General features: G+C 41.4%; 1 long non-coding RNA gene and 14 other non-coding genes across 15 annotated transcripts; all 15 read right to left on the reverse strand.

The window, feature by feature from the left end:
* Positions 1 to 523: 523 nt before the first annotated feature.
* LOC117768960 lies at positions 524 to 13,383 on the reverse strand. Its single transcript, XR_004615123.1, has 3 exons — positions 13,371 to 13,383; positions 5,010 to 5,021; positions 524 to 650 (listed from the first exon to the last, which is right to left on the reverse strand). It is a non-coding gene; the product is annotated as an uncharacterized LOC117768960 (long non-coding RNA).
* A 1,232-nt stretch (positions 13,384 to 14,615) lies between these two features.
* Positions 14,616 to 14,697, reverse strand: trnal-uag. Its single transcript has one exon. It is a non-coding gene; the product is annotated as a tRNA-Leu (tRNA).
* Positions 14,698 to 15,409: 712 nt separating this feature from the next.
* Positions 15,410 to 15,491, reverse strand: trnal-aag. The gene has a single exon. It is a non-coding gene; the product is annotated as a tRNA-Leu (tRNA).
* A 445-nt stretch (positions 15,492 to 15,936) lies between these two features.
* Positions 15,937 to 16,018, reverse strand: trnal-aag. The gene has a single exon. It is a non-coding gene; the product is annotated as a tRNA-Leu (tRNA).
* Positions 16,019 to 16,347: 329 nt separating this feature from the next.
* trnam-cau lies at positions 16,348 to 16,419 on the reverse strand. The gene has a single exon. It is a non-coding gene; the product is annotated as a tRNA-Met (tRNA).
* A 311-nt stretch (positions 16,420 to 16,730) lies between these two features.
* On the reverse strand, positions 16,731 to 16,812 carry trnal-aag. The gene has a single exon. It is a non-coding gene; the product is annotated as a tRNA-Leu (tRNA).
* A 445-nt stretch (positions 16,813 to 17,257) lies between these two features.
* On the reverse strand, positions 17,258 to 17,339 carry trnal-aag. The gene has a single exon. It is a non-coding gene; the product is annotated as a tRNA-Leu (tRNA).
* Positions 17,340 to 18,051: 712 nt separating this feature from the next.
* Positions 18,052 to 18,133, reverse strand: trnal-aag. The gene has a single exon. It is a non-coding gene; the product is annotated as a tRNA-Leu (tRNA).
* A 442-nt stretch (positions 18,134 to 18,575) lies between these two features.
* Positions 18,576 to 18,657, reverse strand: trnal-aag. The gene has a single exon. It is a non-coding gene; the product is annotated as a tRNA-Leu (tRNA).
* A 1,592-nt stretch (positions 18,658 to 20,249) lies between these two features.
* trnal-aag lies at positions 20,250 to 20,331 on the reverse strand. Its single transcript has one exon. It is a non-coding gene; the product is annotated as a tRNA-Leu (tRNA).
* Positions 20,332 to 21,032: 701 nt separating this feature from the next.
* Positions 21,033 to 21,114, reverse strand: trnal-aag. The gene has a single exon. It is a non-coding gene; the product is annotated as a tRNA-Leu (tRNA).
* Positions 21,115 to 21,443: 329 nt separating this feature from the next.
* Positions 21,444 to 21,515, reverse strand: trnam-cau. The gene has a single exon. It is a non-coding gene; the product is annotated as a tRNA-Met (tRNA).
* A 311-nt stretch (positions 21,516 to 21,826) lies between these two features.
* trnal-aag lies at positions 21,827 to 21,908 on the reverse strand. Its single transcript has one exon. It is a non-coding gene; the product is annotated as a tRNA-Leu (tRNA).
* Positions 21,909 to 22,642: 734 nt separating this feature from the next.
* Positions 22,643 to 22,724, reverse strand: trnal-aag. The gene has a single exon. It is a non-coding gene; the product is annotated as a tRNA-Leu (tRNA).
* Positions 22,725 to 23,433: 709 nt separating this feature from the next.
* Positions 23,434 to 23,515, reverse strand: trnal-aag. Its single transcript has one exon. It is a non-coding gene; the product is annotated as a tRNA-Leu (tRNA).
* Between the last annotated feature and the right edge of the window lie 721 nt (positions 23,516 to 24,236).

Raw genomic sequence — 24,236 nt, forward strand, 5'->3', positions numbered from 1 at the left:
TTCCACTAGGTAGTATATTCTCCCGCAGGCCAATGCGCCAACGGAGAATGGCCACACCGCGGCGGTGAATGGCGGACATAACAGTTTTCACTAGGTAGTATATTCTCCCGCAGGCCAATGCGCCAACGGAGAATGGCCACACCGCGGCGGTGAATGGCGCACATAACAGTTTTCACTAGGTAGTATATTCTCCCGCAGGCCAATGCGCCTACGGAGAATGGCCACACCGCGGCGGTGAATGGCGCACATATCAGTCTCACTAGGTAGTATATTCTCCCGCAGGCCAATGCGCCTACGGAGAATGGCCACACCGCGGCGGTGAATGGCGCACATAACAGTTGTCACTAGGTAGTATATTCTCCCGCAGGCCAATCCGCCTACGGAGAATGGCCACACCGCGGCGGTGAATGGCGCACATAACAGTTGTCACTAGGTAGTATATTCTCCCGCAGGCCAATGCGCCAACGGAGAATGGCCACGCCGCGGCGGCGAATGGCACACACATAGCAGATACCGATCCAACCGTCAGGCTCCTAATTTGCACAGTTTTGGGGGGTTACAGTATTAGCTCATCACTCCCATCATTCCTGTGTATCATATGGGGGAGTGATTAAGTCGGAGCCTAGACGCCAAACACTAAACCTGTTCTACTGTTGAATAAACAAACATTCAAACGTGAGTTGTCTGACTGAACTGTACTTTACTTGAGTATTTATTTTCCTGACAACTTTTTACTTTTACTCAATACTTTTGAACACAAATTTCTGTACTTTCTACTTCTTATATTCTCAAAACTGGCTCGTTACTTGAGTAGCGGAGGTTGGCGCAACGCGCGCCTTTACGCACGGCACACCTCTCTCTCGCTCACTCGCATGCCCCCTGCCTCAGGATATGCACAGGCCCGGTGGCGTGTTTGCCGTCGGGGGGGCAGCGCGAGACCCTAAGTGTCCGGAGGTTGGTCGGGCTGCCTTGGTCGACCAGGGTCGAGCAGGCTGTACCGGTAATGATCCATCCGCAGGTTCACCTTCAGAAACTTTATTAAGAGTTTTACTTCCTCTAGATAGTCAAGTTTGATCGTCTTCTCGGCGCTCCGCCAGGGCCGTGACTGACCTCACTAAACCATCCAATGGGTAGTAGTAGCGATGTGTGTACAAAGGGCAGGGACTTAATCAACGCAAGCACATTCCCCATCCATTTATTCCCTTTAGAATTATCCAGGTACTCATGCAGGAGCTCGGTTCAGTGCAGTCTTTATTAATCTGTCTGAAATTTGGCCTGCAGCAAAACTAGACTGTGTCCACTGATTTTTTCTTCTCTGTACTAGCCCTGTCCAGGTTGTTAACAAAAGAGAAATTATCCTATTTTGTGTGCCTAGAACTTGTTTCCTTTTGCTGAGTTATCATTGTGTGTCATTCCTGCTACTGATTAGAAAGTGAAAGGTCCATGTTTAGTGATATTTACAGATTTTTTTGTGGTTATACTGTGGTCTATTAGTGTTCTTAGGCAGACACAAGAGGCACTTGTTTATTCTGTTGTGTTGGTTCTTTGTTGTCCCTAGAAGTTCAGATGCACTAGTCCATTACTATTTGAACCTCAGCATCTGGGGTTCAAAATTTGTAAAATTACACAGTATATGTATATTTTTGTCAGTTGAAATAAATCCTGAAGAGAACAATTTTGGGTTGTTTTGTGTCTGTTTTGGCCTATTATAAAAAGCACTTTGCATTTTTAATTTTGGTACTTGTACTTTTGATACTTAAGTACATTTCAACACCAGATACTTTTGATACTTAAGTACATTTAATATGAGCTACTTTAAGACTTTGACTCAAGTCATTTTCTTACGGGTGACTTTTACTTTTACCGGAGTAACTTTCAGGTAAGATACCTGTACTTTTACTCAAGTATGGATTTCAAGTACTTTATACACCACTGCTTGTCTCTCAGCGCCACCCAGCCGGTACCAGTCCAGCCTCCGAACCCACCACCCCCTGCACCCCACCCCACTAGCAGCTTGTTAGCTACCACAGGCTAACCACAACAAACAAAACTGAAGAAACACTGCAGCGTGGAGGGATGCAAGGAAGAGAATGTGTCCATGCACGTTCCTCCTAAGAACGTTACTGCTCGAGACCAGCGGTCACGCTTTATTTCTTCTGACGTGCCGTGTCGATGTGCTCAGTACGGAGTAACCTAGACGTTACTGTGTGTTGAAACTCCGTTGTGAAACTCCATACTGTAACTCGGGACGTTACTCCTACATTGGCCAACTGTCCTGCTAAAACTTGAACAAACATGAGGACAGTGTAACTTACCATTCAGAAACATCCTGTTGTAACTGACTGTAAATATGTGTCTGGTCTTCTATAGCGGTATCCAAACATACCAACGTGACTTACAGCTGTGTTTACCAGAGAGATCGTAAATGCGCCAGAATGAGACCGATGATAGGCCTGGTTGCGTGTCACTCAAAGTGCAGTCAGCCAATCAGAGGAGGTTCTCAAGAGGCAGGCAAAAACAGCCTGTTCTGTCTGCAGCTCAAGAGAGAGGCAGAAGAGAGGACATGGAAATACACGTTGCAGCAGCTTTTTCGACTTTAAACCACTTATCCTCTTAGGGGTACAAACCACAAATTAAGTCCCAGAAAGGTGTAAAATACGGGCCCTTTAACACAATAACTGATAGTATCACTGATACTATTTACTATATATTTAGTTTTTGGGCAGATTTTAAAGGTTAAACTTATGAGAACAGCAAATGCATATTGTATTATAATTAGATTAATTCCAATGTTATATTTTACAATTATATTGTTTATAATAATTATCAGTGTGATTTCTTTCCAGATTTGCTCAAACTTGCTCAAACTGCAGATCAACATGAGCAGGTAAGTAATCATTTGAAAACAAAATTATATATTAATGAATTTAAATTTAAATTTTGAACCCTACCATGTTCCATGGCATGTGTTATTGAAAATATCACCTTTGTCTTTACAATGTTGTTGTGCAATAATGCATTAAACGTGACACCATTAAATGGTGTGCCTTTCGGCATTCAATAAATTTGGTTATCAGAAAGGTGCCAGGTACAAGCTCTGTTACATAGTGCCGGTGGCACGCTATGTCTTAATTACAGCACTTAACAGTTACAGGACATTTTACAGCTTGACCAGTTAACATTGAATATGTGATATTCAAATGTTAAAAGAAATTCTTAAAATTTCAACAAAGAATATCCAAATGGAGTTATTAGCAACAATAGCAATATTTTAGTGTAACACTATGAGGACTTAAAGTGGAAGTTATGAATAATGAATTATTAATAAACATTTAATTTATGAATAAATTAAATTTCACCACAATGCACTTGTTTGTAAGTACGGTTGAATGTCTACTCCGGTGGCAGACTAGTGGAATTGAATTCAAACCTTCGGCTTGACTTATTTCTGGCGTTGGCCAAAAATGAAAAAATTAATATTGCATGATTATGAATTATTGCCAACTGTACTCTGCCTCACGCGGGGCTCCATTATGTTGTGCAATAATGCATTAAACGTGATACCATTAAATGGTGTGCCTTTCGGCATTCAATAAATTTGGTTATCAAAATAAAATATTGAATATTAATATTACAAATATTAATATTAAATAATAATTAATTAATTGATTAAAGTTACCTTGGGGCACCACCCTTCAAAGGAAGGGAAAATATAGCCAATTTATTGATTAAGTCTCATAAAAGTACTAACTACAAATTTGGAACTCTGATTAACAATTAAATTAAACTATAACCAAAATTACCATATAGATAGTTAGCAAAGTTGAAGGATATAGAGTTCTTGACAGTGTAGAGGTTGGCAAAATTCACACTTATGCAACTTTAATGAAAAAACATTTGTGAAAGAAAAACATTTATTATGAAGATAATAAAGTATAAAAACACAAATTACTAACAGTGTACTTACTATATAAATATGTGTATGTGAGTATGCGTGTGTGTCTGTGTGAGCGAGTGTGCTTTCAAAATGGCGGCTGGCCACTCCAAAGATAACGGCCCCCCCCTTTGGAATATTTACGACATTCGTCATGGTGCCAAATTAGAGAAAGTTACTAGATGCAAGGAAAGACTGAAGAGCATTACATAACTAACATTAACTTTCAAATAACTTGTAACCAAAATATCACAGCAACACAAATCAAACTTATAAACATCACACGGAATCGAATAAACAGTCTTTGCTTAGCCTAGTATAATTATTAAGCCCAGTTGTGTTACACGTCCATGGAAAGGGAAAAAAAGTTGCTGTGCTGTCCAGTGAAGTCGTCTTGCTGGGTTGTGGCTCCTGTTTTTGTAGTTTTGCTGTGCGATGCAGCTCTTGTGCTGGTTCTTTGGCAGTCTGCTCCAGTCAGGCCTGCTTGAAGGTTGGTAGAGCTTGGATTGGGAGGAGGTTTCCCTCCCTCGGTGAGTGGAAAGCTGCACCTCTCCTCCATTGAAGTTGAGCAGAAAGAGAGGTGACCTCCTCTCGGAGAGTTGAGTTGAGTTGAAAGAGGAATCGAGAAAGTGAGCTGGACAGCTCTCCCTCTCGGAGGGTTGCGTGGAAAGAGAAAGAGGGGAGGAAGAACTGGGCTTATATTGGCCTGGTTACCTCATGGGCCATGGGGCCCAGAGTGGCCAATAGTGGTTGAAACTTGTGTCTCTTCACACCTCTGTGTGACGTTGCCGCACCCTGGGAGACTGAGTTCTGGAGGCTCTGGTTTGTCTCCAGAACAAAGAACATGTGCTTGGGATTTGGCCTACACATGGAGGCCGAACTGTAGTTCACAAATACCAGGTCCCAACAATGCCTTTGCTTTTTTCAGGCCAGATTGTCAATGTTGTAGTTCTCCTCCTACCATCAGTCTTCAAACGGGACACACAACAGCTGTTATTATTGATAAGGTGAAGTATTCTGTCTCACATTCTGTAATTATTTTGAGTTTTGTGTTTGTTGTTCGAATTATTCAAACATAACATTTATTCTACTTTAAGGTTTCAAATTCATGTTTTAAAAGCTATAGATGAGTATATGAACAATACTTGTGTTTTCTAATTCATCAGAATCTGATCAATCTTCTGATCTTTTGGTCATGAACAACAGCTTTCTTTTTTGTATTTATGCATTTTTCCACAGCCTCCTTGCCTAACTGTTGGGAAAGGTTTATTGTGCTTCCTTAAAAACATCTTGCTTATTGCCAATTTAATAAGACAGGTGATCATTAGGGCCTGAGCACCGATGGTGCTGGGGATGGAACGGTCCATAGCACTTTTTGGAGATTACTTTGCTGTGGAAAAGCATTTTTGAGGACCTTAGGATGCTTAAAATACTTTAAATAATTTAGAGAGCGTCAACATGTTTCCTCTAGGATCTATTTAGCAGTGGGAGCAGGCCGACTAGGTTAAACTTTGTTTTTAACAACCTGTCTCATTTTCAGACAATGCAGCGTGTCAGACTTTTTTTATTATTGTATTTTACAGGATCCAGTATATCTGGTACAACACGTGTTCTGAGTGACTGCATGAACCAAATCCCTCCTACAGAGCAGGCCATAACTGTGAAGATGGATGGCGTTTAGATGCTTCTTGCTGATGGCAGCGTGGACATCTCCCTTGACCTAGCAGCTGCCTTTTTATTCTATCACATCTTCCATGTTGAGTATCCCAAAAACATGAGAAAGACAATGCCCTTTCTGGATGCCCTGTGGTGTCCTGGAGGGTTGCTTAGATGTTCAACCATACATATTTAACTTGATGTTGCTTTAACATATGTTGTAATGAAAAGCTAAAACTGTTATTCTGATCACCAACACAATGGGAAAAATACTGTTGTCAAAGTAAGGTCTCTATCTTCATTGTGAGGTTGAACTACTAATTCAAATGTTATTAAAAATAAAACACTGGACTGAATTTCTTTTTCAATTTCATTTCATCACTTATGTTCTGTTGTATTTCTGAGGGGAAAAATTGATGGGTTTTCCTGAGGAACAAGAACTTGGTTTAAGCAGGTAGATTTCAAAATAACAAGTTTTAGTTTTCAAAAAAACTACAATTGTAGATTTTTAACCAACCTTTCAACAAACTCTTGCTGGGTTCTATCTATCTTCCTGATTATGGATGTATGGATGGATGGATACTATATTGATCCTGAGGGAAATTTAGTTTAGTTAGTTCAGTTCTATTTTGGTTTTCTAAAGCAGCCAATTGAACTGGTTCTTCAGGGAACCTATAAACAAACGGTTCTTTGTGGAACCTTACATTGTTTGTTCTTTAAAGAACCCAATAGGGTTCTTTAAAGAACTCTTTGAAAAATGGTTCTTTGAAGAACCAATAAGTAAAAGGTTCTTTGCAGAACCTGAAAAGATTTCCCTATGGCATCGCAGCGGAGAACCACTTTTTATTCTAACTAGAACCTTTTCTTTTAAGAGTGTGAACTAGTTGGAGGCAGGAGACATTCTAGAGAAGACTAGTGCATGAATTACTCCGTGTGTGAAAGTACGGGTTTGATTTTGCAGATGGTTCTTATTTTTAGGAAACAGGACTGGACTACTTTACTTCTACTGGATGTTGTGGCATTGGATGATTTGGTCAAGAGGAAACATATAAATATAAAATAAAATTGGGCCTAAAATTGAACCTTGTGGTACACCACAGGTAACGTTAGTTTTAGAGGACGTGTAATTACCTATTTTGACTGAGCAGTTCTTTCTAAAAGGTAAGAATCAAAACAACTAAGTGCAGTATCCTTGATGCCAGTCCAAGTTTTAAGACGGTCAATTAAAATGGCATGATCTACAGCAGGGGTCTTCAACGTTTTTCAGGCCAAGGACCCCCAAACTGATGGAGAGACGGAGCAGGGACCCCCTACTATATATATTGTATAAAATTGTGTTTTATATTAAACTGGGCCTAGTGCCATGTATAAACATAGCTACTCTGTTATTTTGCATTCAATACTAAGCTATTCAAATAATACACAGGTCCATATATTCATGTTTTTATTATTGTGTGTCGCTGAATGTGTGCATTGCTGACTGAAAGATAATGTCTTCTCTAAACAATTGTCTAATCAACCACAAATTTCGCGACCCCCCTGCAGTACCTCCGCGGACCCCCTGGTGTAAAGTCTGCACTTAGGTCTAGGAGGATTAAAATTGCGCTCTCTCCTCTATCAGCTGCTAAAAGAAGGTCATTGGTTCCTTTGAGGGGGCAGTTTCTGTACTGTGTAATGCTCTAAAACCTGATGAAATTTCTCAAAGATGTTATTATGACACATAAAAGATAAAAGTTGGGTTGAAACCACTTTTTCTAAAGCTTTGGATAAAAATGGAAGTTTAGAGATCGGCCCAAAATTGGTCAAGGTTAGGTTTATTTAAAGGAGGTTGGACCACAGAATGTTTAAAACTGGAAAGAAAAGATTCCCCCCACGTTAGGGATCTGTTAACAATTATTAAAATACTGGGCCCAGCTATGTCGATAACCTCTTTACGAAATTTGGTAATCAAGGCTGCATGTAGTTGGTTTCATGTTGGTTATGATTTCAGATAAAAAAAACGACAGTGACATGGGTTCAAATGTGCAAAAATAGGTATGAATGTCCCTCTTGGCATTTAAAATGGCATCAGGAGGAATGATTTGTTTCCTAATGCCATTCACTCTGTCTGTAAAAGCATTTAAAAACCATACTTATGCCATACATACATTCTGCATATACACCCTACTAAAGCCTACCTCTGCTTGTAACATGCACACACATCTTTTAGAATGTTTAAAATCCTTTCTTTAGTTGTATGTGCTGTGACTAAAACACTGACCTTATCTGAATTGCAGCACTGCAGAAAACATGTACACTTGAGTGTGACAAGAACTACCCAGGACCAACCCAAGATGACATAAAACTTAATTGGGAAATATATATTTGACGTTGTCACAACAGCCGTCACAGACGTGGACTGTACCACCCTGTCCCGTCATGCTGACATCAAAGGGGCAGGATTTATGATCTGTTCTACAGTCAGCCACCAGGGAGTGATTCAGATGTTTTGGTTATTATTCCTTTAAACACAATTATTGCTCAGCCCCATCTCTCAGTCCTCACATTTCCCATCACCTCTCTACTGACCACATCCAAATAAATGCAGAAATATGTTCAGAGCTCAGGTCAGCTGAAGTCATCTTTAAATCAAAAATATACTCTTATTTGAATTCCTAATACTGTTACACACTTTGCCCTCCACATTGTAGTCTTTTCAGGATTCCCAGAGAAGCTTATCTGTACATGTCCAGCAGATATGACACCTCTCTTTTTCTTTCTCCTTAGAGACTGAATAAAAGACCTATAAAACAATTTAATTTACTATCTCTTCCCATCCTCTCCCTGTCTCTACCTTTACCTGCATATAAAGCTGAGGAGAGACTTAGCCCCTGTCCTCTCCAAACCGGATTCCACTTCTCCCTCAGGTTATCATTGTTCAGAGGACTTAATAGGGCAGGTGAAAACATAAAACAGGGTTTTAACTGTCTTACAAAAGAGATTTCCCCTTTACGCAAGTGTTCAGCCTCAAAGAGCACAGCACCTCCCTGAAGAGCTGACTAGAATCAACAGATTTAGCTTTTGAAATGTGAGGATACAGGCAAAGTTTTTGAACAATGGACCATCCATCATATAACTGCATGACTCAGGATCTACATCAGGGGTCACCAACTGGCGGACTCCGGTCCAAATCCGGACCGCGAGAGGTTTCCATCCGGACCGCGACTCTCCATTAAAAAAATATATATAAATACTTCGGCGGCCTTGTTTGACTTTTAAGAGACTTTTAATCAGGCATAACAACGCCAGCCCAGTGGAGCCGCTTGGGTCCTATGGGTTGCTATCATATACTGTGTAGCCGGGTTGCTAGGTAGAGAGAAGCATGCAGACAGAGACACACGGATGAAGGCGAAATATGGCGTTATCAAAAGTTAGGAAAGTTGACGTTGAAAACCGAGTCTTCCGAGCAGAGTGGACAGAAAAGTATGTGTTTGGTCTTCCTGCAGTGAGCTCAACAAGACCGGTGTGTCTCATTTGCTCTGAGTCTGTTGCGGTTGTCAAAAGCGGCAATTTAAAACGCCATTATGAAACCAAACACAGACACTTTGAAGACTCGTACCCGCAGCAGTCCGAGGTAAGGACCCGAAGAATAAATGAGCTCAAAGCCCAGTATGAGCGATCTACGCGGGTCCTCTCTCATTCCCTCTCCGCACAACAGCGGACATACGAGTGTTCGCTGAGAATACAGTGGATTTTGGGACAACATAAAAAGCCCTTTACAGATGGGAGTATCATTAAAGAGTGCATGAATGCTGTGTCCGAAACACTTCTGGATGGAAAAGAAAGACGTGAACTGACAAATCCCCCTCTCAGCCACAACAGCCACAAGACGCACAGAAATATTAGGAGAGGATGTTCAGTCACAGCTCACTGCTGCTATTAAAAGTGCACCGTGCATAGCTTTAGCAGTTGATGAATCAACTGATATTAGTGACAATGCTCAGCTTTTGGTATATGTCAGATTTTACCACGCAGAGAGGAAAGATTTCTGTGAGGACATTTTAGGCCTCACAGCACTTACAACACACACCAGAGGGGAAGACATATACTTAGCTATAAAAGAAATGTTAACACAGAGAGGTATCAGTATGAAAGATGTTGTGTCCATCACCACCGATGATGGGTAAAGAAAAAGGAGCAGTAACTCGAATAAGAGAGGACAACCCAGACCTCTCCTCATATCACTGCATTATCCACCAGTCTGTTCTGTGCTCTACTCTTTCAGAAGAGTATGCAGAGGTTATGAATACTGTGATGAAACTTATCAACTTTCTCAGGGCATCGTCATTACATAAACATCGCCAATCAGATATGGCATCTCTACAGATGGAACTTGTTGATCTGCAAGCAAATGTAGTACTGAAAGAGCGGTGTGGAGTTAGTGATGCTGCCAGCTTCTGGCTACAGACTGTACCTGAGAAAGTTGTCCCTGGTCTCACTAAAGTGGCAGTACACACCTTGACGATGTTTAGAATGACTAATGAACATTTACATGTCTGTTTGAGAATGGTACTGACCCCATTCCTCCCAAGGTTCAAAATACTAGCAGAGAAAGCTAAAGCCAATTTCTCCCACTGAATTAGGGAAGTAGGCATACAGACAATAGGCTTAATGTGAATGAACCTATGAAAATTATTTCTTTAGGGAAGTAGGCATACAGACAATAGGCTTAATGTTAATGAACCTATGAAAATTATTTCTTGTTACTTTTTCTAAGAAGTTTTTGCTTCAATCTTTAAGTGGTTGTTAAGCTCAGTTCAACCTAAAGCACTTTATATGTTTGTCTTTGAGGATGTTACATCTTTATGGTTAAAAGGAATGTAGGCCTATGCAAATTCCAAATGTTTATTGCACTTTGTTTCATGTTTGTCCAGCATAGGCATTGTATTTTTGCCAGTTTGTGTTTGATTTTGTATTGTTACAAAAGCAACCTTGTGCAATAAAAATGTTAATTAAACTGATTTAGTCAGAGCCCATATTTGTACGTCTCTAATTATCCGGACCCCAGAAGGGGAGGAGGGTTGATGTCTTGACCTCTTGCAATTTTAGTTGAAGACCCCTGATCTACATGATGCTGACTAATAATGACACTTATGGCATACTGGCTTTGATCTTGATAATTGCCTAATTGTACATGTGTACATAAGTGTGTTTATTTATGCCATGATATATACATACTTATATATATATATATATAGACTGTGATCTACACCATTGCAAAGTGGTTAGAAGTCTGTTGGACTGCCTCAAATTGTTCTTTTGGCATTTACATGCTTAATATGTGTGTGTATAGTGTAAGTTTAGCTGCTGACAAAATAAATATAATAAAAAGAAAGTCTTAATTTAATCTAAATAAAATATTCACAAATTTTAACAGTCCAGGTGAAAATAGTGGGGTTGAACATAAAAGCACACATTTATTATTCAGAATTATTCTGTTTCAAGCTTTTTTTTACCAAAAGAAAGTAGAGGTTTGAAGGGAAAGTTCACCCCAAAATTAAAATTCACTCATTATCTACTCACCACTATGCCGATGGAGGGGTGGGTGAAGTGTTTGAGTCCACAAAACACTTTTGGAGTCTCAGGGGTAAACAGTGTTGCAGCCAAATTTAATACAATTAAAGTAAATGGAACCCTTCTTCAGAAGTAAAAAAACAATGGATAAAAAACATAACATTCCTTCATACTGCAAATTTTTCAGTGAACTACCCCTTTAACAAGGTGCGACAACCTGTCCTTAATCCTCAACCAGAGTTTGGAAGAACACTATTAAGAGGGGAATTTATAACCTTGGAAACCCTGATATTACTGTAATCTGATGATTATTATAACAAAATGAGGTTGTGGCTTGGAGAACAAGTGGTGTGATGTTGATGTGACAGGAGCAAGGAATGGACAAATATTTCGGCAAGATTTCAAGTTTCTGTTCAGAGGGCATAATACCCTCATATCTTAATAATGTCTTTGCATTTGTTTTTACTCCTGGAAAATTCCTGAACATTTTTCATTTGGTGTCTTTACACTACATGATAAAAAGAGCTGTAAATTATAGAAGAGGACAGGCTTTGACACCTGTATAAACCACCATTTTATAGTTCATTGGCAGCTGTAGCAGAGTGATAGGATTTTGTTGCTAAATTTGACTGATTCACTGGATATATTACTGATTCCAAATACAGTAATAAAACACAAATTGAACCAAAAAGGTTTCTGCAGCATACCGATGAAATGCTTAAAGCTTAGAAAGAAATGAGTGTAGGATGAAGCTGGGATAAAAGTGAGGGGAGAAGGGGGCCAAATCAGCCCACAGCTAAAGTCTTATCCATCTCCCCTCATGTGGGCTATTTTTACCTCCCCCTTTAATCCCTTGCTCTTTGATGATGCTCAATATTTTATTTTATTTTTTTAATCTTTTTTTTAGAGGTGACAGACTGAAGGACCCGAGTCATATGCACACACACACAGACACACACACACACACACTGGGAAATGGATTCACACAAGTTCAAATGCACAAAGAAAAGGCATTAATGCAAACACACACTCCTACAGTTGCAGTCTATTTGTGTCCAAGTGTGTGGATATGTGAGGCCTAGTCTTATAAGTATCCAAGTGTCATCACTTTATATTTATCAATGCACACACGCTTTATTATTTGTGTGGGTGTGTGATTCTTTGATCAAGGCGAGCGGAGTTAGCACTAAGCTTGCTCCTGTCTGTCACAGAGGCTAATCATGGGCTTTATGGAGCAAGTGGGGATATGGGTTTGATTTCATATATAAAAAGAGTCACACACACACACACAGACAAAAAGACAGATGAACAGCCACATATTACATTATGGATTACAAGTTTTCTTGCTTTGGATAGAGTGTGCCTCAAGGAAAATAATGGTTACTTATTTAATCTGCGTCGTGCTAATCAGTATCTGTGGACTAATTCTTGGAAGCTTAGAGATGTAATTGGCCAACAATGACAGCAGAGGGCTTACTTTATGTGAAGTGCATAAAACTTTCAGGATATATGTTTGCAGAGTTTGATGTTGTGGGATGAGCAAACGGCTGTAAAAATGAAGGTGTGAGGGCATCAGTGGGGTAGGAGTGGAATATAAGAGAACTTAAAGGAATAACATAAAAGGATTTGTGCATGCTTGGATATGTGCCAGTGAATCTACAGTATGTGCTCTGATTAAAGTCAGCTGTGCTGAGCTAATCAAATTTTGATGGACCTCTGCACACAGAGATCCCTGCATGTTATTGGAACAGTAGCCTTGTGTGAGTCAATGTGCCTGGTGGAATTGTCGAAACATTCACCAAGCTAAAGTGATATTCCACACTGTGAGAGGTAGCAAAGTCTGAGATTGTTATATTAATAATATTAACGATTGACGGAAGACAAAGTTTTATATATATATTAACCATATTTACAGAACTTTGAAAGCATCTCAGAAATGAAATGATATAGGTAAAATTATATCATTATACATTTTTTGGACATTCATTATCTGACACCTATTAGACATTTCTTTCTGACATTGAGATACATAATTCTGTTAAGTAAGACTTCTAAAACTAATATGACGAAAAAATATGCAGCATCTGTTCTATTTGATGTTTTTCAGAATATATACTACATTTTCATGCTACGCAAACTAAGTTGAGGCGTGTAGATGAAAAGTCCACTTTGATGTAATAGTGGAAATGGAATTTCACCAACATTTACCTCCATTAACTTAAAGGACACATGATAAAAAGTTGAAAACATGGTGGATCAACTCCACCATCAAAATTGTGCTTGTTGCTCTAACATTCAAACATCAGCAACTCTTCTGACATATGACAAGGCGTAACGACACACTTTACTATTAAAAGCAAACAGAGGTTTTCTTGCGCAATCGAGTACAAATAGCAATAATATTCAAACACATACCCTGTGATAGTATAGAGCTTTATTCCAGAACAAACTATCAGCCAAGGTAAGGGATTCAACTCTTGTGTCTATTCTGTCACATTTTCAACTTCAAAAACCAAAGCAAGTCACTTTCGGCAGGAGGTGAGTTCATGCTCAGAGGGCAAGGACAAGGGAGAAATAGAGGTGAACATGGGAGTTGATAAAGAATTCCTTTCGCAGAGGATGGTTTCGATCCATCGACCTCTGGGTTATGGGCCCAGCACGCTTCTGCTGCGCCACTCTGCTCTTATTCATTGCAATAATTTCATATAAACATAGTCTATGGTATCAATAGGTTTTCTTAGCAGTTAAATCAACTGGACTTGGAGGAATGATGGGAAGGTTCACATCTTAGCTCTTACCTTCTTTGAAGACCAGACTGGAGAAAAAGAACACTACCTCCTGTATGTCTCATTGGACATTCCATGTGCTACAAAGCTCAGCTGGCTTTTGCAGTATTCAACAACAAGTGTTCTTCTTATAGTAGAATAAGCTGCAAGTAGCCAACACAGTCAACTGACAGTCAATTGGCAGTGGTGGGATTTGAACCCACGCCTCCTGAGAGACTGGAGCCTTAAGCCAGCGCCTTAGATCACTCGGCCACACTTCCGCTTGAAACAGTTTTTTACCCAAACGAAGCGGAGGCGTTTAGATGAAAAGTCCACTCTGACTACAATTGGACAATCAAATCGAAAACACACATGGAAGAACATTCGTAACTGCAAACACATACCCTGTGGGAGTATAGGGCTTTAATCAAGATCAAAAGACCACAAAACTATCAGCCAAGTTAAGGGCTTCAACTCTTGTGTCTATTCTGTCACATTTTCAACTTCAAAAACCAAAGCAAGTCACTTTGGACAGGAGGTGAGTTCATGCTCAGAGGGCAAGGACAAGGGAGAAATAGAGGTGAACATGGGAGTTGATAAAGAATTGGACATTCCATGTGCTACAAAGCTCAGCTGGCTTTTGCAGTATTCAACAACAAGTGTTCTTCTTATAGTAGAATAAGCTGCACAGTCAACTGACAGTCAATTGGCAGTGATGGGATTTGAAGCCACGCCTCCTGAGAGACTGGAGCCTAAATCCAGCACCTTAGACCACTCGGCCACACTACCGCTTTAAACTGTTTTTTACCCAAACGAAGCGGAGGCGTTTAGATGAAAAGTCCACTCTGACTACAATTGGACAATCAAATCGAAAAAACACATGGAAGAACATTCGTAACTTCAAACACATACCCTGTGGGAGTATAGGGCTTTAATCAAGATCAAAAGAGCACAAAACTATGAGCCAAGTTATGGGATTCAACTCTTGTGTCTATTCTGTCACATTTTCAACTTCAAAAACCGAAGCAAGTCACTTTGGGCAGGAGGTGAGTTCATGCTCAGAGGGCAAGGACAAGGGAGAAATAGAGGTGAACATGGGAGTTGATAAAGAACTCCTTTAGCAGAGGATGGTTTCGATCCATCGACCTCTGGGTTATGGGCCCAGCACGCTTGCGCTGCGCCACTCTGCTCTTATTCATTGCAATAATTTCATATAAACATAGTCTATGGTATCAATAGGTTTTCTTAGCAGTTAAATCAACTGGACTTGGACGAAGAGATTGGCAAATGTGAAGCAATGTGCCACAATGGGAAGGTTCACATCTTAGCTCTTACCTTCTTTGAAGACCAGACTGGAGAAAAAGAACACTACCTCCTGTATGTCTCATTGGACATTCCATATGCTACAAAGCTGCGCTGGTTTTTGCAGTATTCAACAACAAGTGTTCTTCTTATAGTAGAATAAGCTACAAGCAGCCAACACAGTCATCTGACAGTCAATTGGCAGTGGTGGGATTTGAACCCACGCCTCCTGAGAGACTGGAGCCTTAATCCAGCGCCTTAGACCACTCGGCCACACTACCGCTTGAAACTGTTTTTGACCCAAACGAAGCGGAGGCGTTTAGATGAAAAGTCCACTCTGACGACAATTGGACAATCAAATCGAAAACACACATGGAAGAACATTCGTAACTGCAAACACATACCCTGTGGGAGTATAGGGCTTTAATCAAGATCAAAAGACCACAAAACTATCAGCCAAGTTAAGGGCTTCAACTCTTGTGTCTATTCTGTCATTTCAACTTCAAAAACCAAAGCAAGTCACTTTCGGCAGGAGGTGAGTTCATGCTCAGAGGGCAAGGACAAGGGAGAAATAGAGGTGAACATGGGAGTTGATAAAGAATTGGACATTCCATGTGCTACAAAGCTCAGCTGGCTTTTGCAGTATTCAACAACAAGTGTTCTTCTTATAGTAGAATAAGCTGCAAGTAGCCAACACAGTCAACTGGCAGTCAATTGGCAGTCAATTGGCAGTGGTGGGATTTGAACCCACGCCTCCTGAGAGACTGGAGCCTTAATCCAGCGCCTTAGACCACTCGGCCACACTACCGCTTGAAACTGTTTTTGACCCAAACGAAGCGGAGGCGTTTAGATGAAAAGTGCACTCTGACGACAATTGGACAATCAAATCGAAAACACACATGGAAGAAAATTCGTAACTGCAAACACATACCCTGTGGGAGTATAGGGCTTTAATCAAGATCAAAAGACCACAAAACTATCAGCCAAGTTAAGGGATTCAACTCTTGTGTCTATTCTGTTACATTTTCAACTTCAAAAACCAAAGCAAGTCACTTTCGGCAGGAGGTGAGTTCATGCTCAGAGGGCAAGGACAAGGGAGAAATAGAGGTGAACATGGGAGTTGATAAAGAATTCCTTTAGCAGAGGATGGTTTCGATCCATCGACCTCTGGGTTATGGGCCCAGCACGCTTCCGCTGCGCCACTCTGCTCTTATTCATTGCAATAATTTCATATGAACATAGTCTATGGTATCAATAGGTTTTCTTAGCAGTTAAATCAACTGGACTTGGACGAAGAGATTGGCAAATGTGAAGCAATGTGCCACAATGGGAAGGTTCACATCTTAGCTCTTACCTTCTTTGAAGACCAGACTGGAGAAAAAGAACACTACCTCCTGTATGTCTCATTGGACATTCCATATGCTACAAAGCTGCGCTGGTTTTTGCAGTATTCAACAACAAGTGTTCTTCTTATAGTAGAATAAGCTGCAAGCAGCCAACACAGTCATCTGACAGTCAATTGGCAGTGGTGGGATTTGAACCCACGCCTCCTGAGAGACTGGAGCCTTAATCCAGCGCCTTAGACCACTCGGCCACACTACCGCTTGAAACTGTTTTTGACCCAAACGAAGCAGAGGCGTTTAGATGAAAAGTCCACTCTGACGACAATTGGACAATCAAATCGAAAACACACATGGAAGAACATTCGTAACTGCAAACACATACCCTGTGGGAGTATAGGGCTTTAATCAAGATCAAAAGACCACAAAACTATCAGCCAAGTTAAGGGCTTCAACTCTTGTGTCTATTCTGTCATTTCAACTTCAAAAACCAAAGCAAGTCACTTTCGGCAGGAGGTGAGTTCATGCTCAGAGGGCAAGGACAAGGGAGAAATAGAGGTGAACATGGGAGTTGATAAAGAATTGGACATTCCATGTGCTACAAAGCTCAGCTGGCTTTTGCAGTATTCAACAACAAGTGTTCTTCTTATAGTAGAATAAGCTGCAAGTAGCCAACACAGTCAACTGGCAGTCAATTGGCAGTCAATTGGCAGTGGTGGGATTTGAACCCACGCCTCCTGAGAGACTGGAGCCTTAATCCAGCGCCTTAGACCACTCGGCCACACTACCGCTTGAAACTGTTTTTGACCCAAACGAAGCGGAGGCGTTTAGATGAAAAGTGCACTCTGACGACAATTGGACAATCAAATCGAAAACACACATGGAAGAAAATTCGTAACTGCAAACACATACCCTGTGGGAGTATAGGGCTTTAATCAAGATCAAAAGACCACAAAACTATCAGCCAAGTTAAGGGATTCAACTCTTGTGTCTATTCTGTTACATTTTCAACTTCAAAAACCAAAGCAAGTCACTTTCGGCAGGAGGTGAGTTCATGCTCAGAGGGCAAGGACAAGGGAGAAATAGAGGTGAACATGGGAGTTGATAAAGAATTCCTTTAGCAGAGGATGGTTTCGATCCATCGACCTCTGGGTTATGGGCCCAGCACGCTTGCGCTGCGCCACTCTGCTCTTATTCATTGCAATAATTTCATATAAACATAGTCTATGGTATCAATAGGTTTTCTTAGCAGTTAAATCAACTGGACTTGGACGAAGAGATTGGCAAATGTGAAGCAATGTGCCACAATGGGAAGGTTCACATCTTAGCTCTTACCTTCTTTGAAGACCAGACTGGAGAAAAAGAACACTACCTCCTGTATGTCTCATTGGACATTCCATATGCTACAAAGCTGCGCTGGTTTTTGCAGTATTCAACAACAAGTGTTCTTCTTATAGTAGAATAAGCTGCAAGCAGCCAACACAGTCATCTGACAGTCAATTGGCAGTGGTGGGATTTGAACCCACGCCTCCTGAGAGACTGGAGCCTTAATCCAGCGCCTTAGACCACTCGGCCACACTACCGCTTGAAACTGTTTTTGACCCAAACGAAGCGGAGGCGTTTAGATGAAAAGTCCACTCTGACGACAATTGGACAATCAAATCGAAAACACACATGGAAGAACATTCGTAACTGCAAACACATACCCTGTGGGAGTATAGGGCTTTAATCAAGATCAAAAGACCACAAAACTATCAGCCAAGTTAAGGGCTTCAACTCTTGTGTCTATTCTGTCATTTCAACTTCAAAAACCAAAGCAAGTCACTTTCGGCAGGAGGTGAGTTCATGCTCAGAGGGCAAGGACAAGGGAGAAATAGAGGTGAACATGGGAGTTGATAAAGAATTCGTTCCATGTGCTACAAAGCTCAGCTGGCTTTTGCAGTATTCAACAACAAGTGTTCTTCTTATAGTAGAATAAGCTGCAAGTAGCCAACACAGTCAACTGGCAGTCAATTGGCAGTCAATTGGCAGTGGTGGGATTTGAACCCACGCCTCCTGAGAGACTGGAGCCTTAATCCAGCGCCTTAGACCACTCGGCCACACTACCGCTTGAAACTGTTTTTGACCCAAACGAAGCGGAGGCGTTTAGATGAAAAGTGCACTCTGACGACAATTGGACAATCAAATCGAAAACACACATGGAAGAAAATTCGTAACTGCAAACACATACCCTGTGGGAGTATAGGGCTTTAATCAAGATCAAAAGACCACAAAACTATCAGCCAAGTTAAGGGATTCAACTCTTGTGTCTATTCTGTTACATTTTCAACTTCAAAAACCAAAGCAAGTCACTTTCGGCAGGAGGTGAGTTCATGCTCAGAGGGCAAGGACAAGGGAGAAATAGAGGTGAACATGGGAGTTGATAAAGAATTCCTTTAGCAGAGGATGGTTTCGATCCATCGACCTCTGGGTTATGGGCCCAGCCAGCTTCTGCTGCGCCACTCTGCTCTTATTCATTGCAATAACTTCATATGAACATAGTCTATGGTATCAATAGGTTTTCTTAGCAGTTAAATCAACTGGACTTGGAGGAAGAGATTGGCAAATGTGAAGCAATGTGCCACAATGGGAAGGTTCACATCTTAGCTCTTACCTTCTTTGAAGACCAGACTGGAGAAAAAGAACACTACCTCCTGTACGTCTCATTGGACATTCCTTATGCTACAAAGCTCAGCTGGCTTTTGCAGTATTCAACAACAAGTGTTGTTCTTATAGTAGAATAAGCTGCAAGTAGCCAACACAGTCAACTGGCAGTCAACTGGCAGTCAACTGGCAGTCAACTGGCAGTCAACTGGCAGTCAACTGGCAGTCAACTGGCAGTCAACTGGCAGTCAACTGGCAGTCAACTGGCAGTCGGGATTTGAACCCACGCCTCCTGAGAGACTGGAGCCTTAATCCAGCACCTTAGACCACTCGGCCACACTACCGCTTGAAACTGTTTTTGACCCAAACGAAGCAGAGGCGTTTAGATGAAAAGTCCACTCTGACGACAATTGGACAATCAAATCGAAAACACACATGGAAGAACATTCGTAACTGCAAACACATACCCTGTGGGAGTATAGGGCTTTAATCAAGATCAAAAGACCATAAAACTATCAGCCAAGTTAAGGGCTTCAACTCTTGTGTCTATTCTGTCACATTTTCAACTTCAAAAACCAAAGCAAGTCACTTTCGGCAGGAGGTGAGTTCATGCTCAGAGGGCAAGGAGAAGGGAGAAATAGAGGTGAACATGGGAGTCGATAAAAAATTCCTTTAGCAGAGGATGGTTTCCATCCATCGACCTCTGGGTTATGGGCCCAGCATGCTTCCGCTGTGCCACTCTGCTCTTATTCATTGCAATAATTTCATATGAACATGGTCTATGGTATCAATAGGTTTTCTTAGCAGTTAAATCAACTGGACTTGGAGGAAGAGATTGGCAAATGTGAAGCAATGTGCCACAATGGGAAGGTTCACATCTTAGCTCTTACCTTCTTTGAAGACCAGACTGGAGAAAAAGAACACTACCTCCTGTATGTCTCATTGGACATTCCATGTGCTATAAAGCTCAGGTGGCTTTTGCAGGATTCAACAACAAGTGTACTTCTTATAGTAGAATAAGCTGCAAATAGCCAACACAGTCAACTGACAGTCAATTGGCAGTGGTGGGATTTGAACCCACGCCTCCTGAGAGACTAGAGCCTTAATCCAGCGCCTTAGACCACTCGGCCACACTACCGCTTGAAACTGTTTTTTACCCAAACGAAGCGGAGGCGTTTAGATGAAAAGTCCAGTCTGACTACAATTGGACAATCAAATCGAAAAAACACATGGAAGAACATTCGAAACTTCAAACACATACCCTGTGGGAGTATAGGGCTTTAATCAAGATCAAAAGACCACAAAACTATCAGCCAAGTTAAGGGCTTCAACTCTTGTGTTTATTCTGTCACATTTTCAACTTCAAAAACCAAAGCAAGCCACTTTCGGCAGGAGGTGAGTTCATGCTCAGAGGGCAAGGACAAGGGAGAAATAGAGGTGAACATGGGAGTCAATAAAGAATTCCTTTAGCAGAGGATGGTTTTGATCCATCGACCTCTGGGTTATGGGCCGAGCACGCTTCCGCTGCGCCACTCTGCTCTTATTCATTGCAATAATTTCATATGAACATAGTCTATGGTATCAATAGGTTTTCTTAGCAGTTAAATCAACTGGACTTGGAGGAAGAGATTGGCAAATGTGAAGCAATGTGCCACAATGGGAAGGTTCACATCTTAGCTCTTACCTTCTTTGAAGACCAGACTGGAGAAAAAGAACACTACCTCCTGTATGTCTCATTGGACATTCCATGTGCTATAAAGCTCAGCTGGCTTTTGCAGGATTCAACAAAAAGTGTACTTCTTATAGTAGAATAAGCTGCAAGTAGCCAACACAGTCAACTGACAGTGGTGGGATTTGAACCTACGCCTCCTGAGAGACTGGAGCCTTAATCCAGCGCCTTAGACCACTCGGCCACACTACCGCTTGAAACTGTTTTTGACCCAAACGAAGCGGAGGCGTTTAGATCAAAAGTCCACTCTGACTACAATTGGACAATCAAATCGAAAAAACACATGGAAGAACATTCGTAACTTCAAACACATACCCTGTGGGAGTATAGGGCTTTAATGAAGATCAAAAGAGCACAAAACTATGAGCCAAGTTATGGGCTTCAACTCTTGTGTCTATTCTGTCACATTTTCAACTTCAAAAACCAAAGCAAGTCACTTTGGGCAGGAGGTGAGTTCATGCTCAGAAGGCAAGGAGAAGGGAGAAATAGAGGTGAACATGGGAGTTGATAAAGAATTCCTTTAGCAGAGGATGGTTTCGATCCATCGACCTCTGGGTTATGGGCCCAGCACGCTTCCGCTGCGCCACTCTGCTCTTATTCATTGCAATAACTTCATATGAACATAGTCTATGGTATCAATAGGTTTTCTTAGCAGTTAAATCAACTGGACTTGGAGGAAGAGATTGGCAAATGTGAAGCAATGTGCCACAATGGGAAGGTTCACATCTTAGCTCTTACCTTCTTTGAAGACCAGACTGGAGAAAAAGAACACTACCTCCTGTATGTCTCATTGGACATTCCATATGCTACAAAGCTCAGCTGGCTTTTACAGTATTCAACAACAAGTGTTCTTCTTATAGTAGAATAAGCTGCAAGTAGCCAACACAGTCAACTGACAGTCAATTGGCAGTGGTGGGATTTGAACCTTCGCCTCCTGAGAGACTGGAGCCTTAATCCAGCGCCTTAGACCACTCGGCCACACTACCGCTTGAAACTGTTTTTGACCCAAACGAAGCGGAGGCGTTTAGATGAAAAGTCCACTCTGAGAACAATTGGACAATCAAATCGAAAACACACATGGAAGAACATTCGTAACTGCAAACACATACCCTGTGGGAGTATAGGGCTTTAATCAAGATCAAAAGACCACAAAACTATCAGCCAAGTTGAGGGCTTCAACTCTTGTGTCTATTCTGTCACATTTTCAACTTCAAAAACCAAAGCAAGTCACTTTCGGCAGGAGGTGAGTTCATGCTCAGAGGGCAAGGACAAGGGAGAAATAGAGGTGAACATGGGAGTTGATAAAGAATTCCTTTAGCAGAGGATGGTTTCGATCCATCGACCTCTGGGTTATGGGCCCAGCCAGCTTCTGCTGCGCCACTCTGCTCTTATTCATTGCAATAACTTCATATGAACATAGTCTATGGTATCAATAGGTTTTCTTAGCAGTTAAATCAACTGGACTTGGAGGAAGAGATTGGCAAATGTGAAGCAATGTGCCACAATGGGAAGGTTCACATCTTAGCTCTTACCTTCTTTGAAGACCAGACTGGAGAAAAAGAACACTACCTCCTGTATGTCTCATTGGACATTCCTTATGCTACAAAGCTCAGCTGGCTTTTGCAGTATTCAACAACAAGTGTTCTTCTTATAGCAGAATAAGCTGCAAGTAGCCAACACAGTCAACTGACAGTCAACTGGCAGTCAATTGGCAGTCAACTGGCAGTGGTGGGATTTGAACCCACGCCTCCTGAGAGACTGGAGCCTTAATCCAGGACCTTAGACCACTTGGCCACACTACCGCTTGAAACTGTTTTTGACCCAAACGAAGCAGAGGCGTTTAGATGAAAAGTCCACTCTGACGACAATTGGACAATCAAATCGAAAACACACATGGAAGAACATTCGTAACTGCAAACACATACCCTGTGGGAGTATAGGGCTTTAATCAAGATCAAAAGACCATAAAACTATCAGCCAAGTTAAGGGCTTCAACTCTTGTGTCTATTCTGTCACATTTTCAACTTCAAAAACCAAAGCAAGTCACTTTCGGCAGGAGGTGAGTTCATGCTCAGAGGGCAAGGAGAAGGGAGAAATAGAGGTGAACATGGGAGTCGATAAAAAATTCCTTTAGCAGAGGATGGTTTCGATCCATCGACCTCTGGGTTATGGGCCCAGCATGCTTCCGCTGTGCAACTCTGCTCTTATTCATTGCAATAATTTCATATGAACATGGTCTATGGTATCAATAGGTTTTCTTAGCAGTTAAATCAACTGGACTTGGAGGAAGAGATTGGCAAATGTGAAGCAATGTGCCACAATGGGAAGGTTCACATCTTAGCTCTTACCTTCTTTGAAGACCAGACTGGAGAAAAAGAACACTACCTCCTGTATGTCTCATTGGACATTCCATGTGCTATAAAGCTCAGGTGGCTTTTGCAGGATTCAACAAGTGTACTTCTTATAGTAGAATAAGCTGCAAATAGCCAACACAGTCAACTGACAGTCAATTGGCAGTGGTGGGATTTGAACCCACGCCTCCTGAGAGACTGGAGCCTTAATCCAGCGCCTTAGACCACTCGGCCACACTACCGCTTGAAACTGTTTTTTACCCAAACGAAGCGGAGGCGTTTAGATGAAAATTCCACTCTGACTACAATTGGACAATCAAATCGAAAAAACACATGGAAGAACATTCGAAACTTCAAACACATACCCTGTGGGAGTATAGGGCTTTAATCAAGATCAAAAGACCACAAAACTATCAGCCAAGTTAAGGGCTTCAACTCTTGTGTCTATTCTGTCACATTTTCAACTTCAAAAACCTAAGCAAGTCACTTTCGGCAGGAGGTGAGTTCATGCTCAGAGGGCAAGGACAAGGGAGAAATAGAGGTGAACATGGGAGTTGATAAAAAATTCCTTTAGCAGAGGATGGTTTCCATCCATCGACCTCTGGGTTATGGGCCCAGCATGCTTCCGCTGTGCCACTCTGCTCTTATTCATTGCAATAATTTCATATGAACATGGTCTATGGTATCAATAGGTTTTCTTAGCAGTTAAATCAACTGGACTTGGAGGAAGAGATTGGCAAATGTGAAGCAATGTGCCACAATGGGAAGGTTCACATCTTAGCTCTTACCTTCTTTGAAGACCAGACTGGAGAAAAAGAACACTACCTCCTGTATGTCTCATTGGACATTCCATGTGCTATAAAGCTCAGGTGGCTTTTGCAGGATTCAACAACAAGTGTACTTCTTATAGTAGAATAAGCTGCAAATAGCCAACACAGTCAACTGACAGTCAATTGGCAGTGG

The sequence above is a fragment of the Hippoglossus hippoglossus genome, chromosome 10 (assembly GCF_009819705.1).
Source record: "Hippoglossus hippoglossus isolate fHipHip1 chromosome 10, fHipHip1.pri, whole genome shotgun sequence".
NCBI lineage: Eukaryota > Metazoa > Chordata > Actinopteri > Pleuronectiformes > Pleuronectidae > Hippoglossus > Hippoglossus hippoglossus.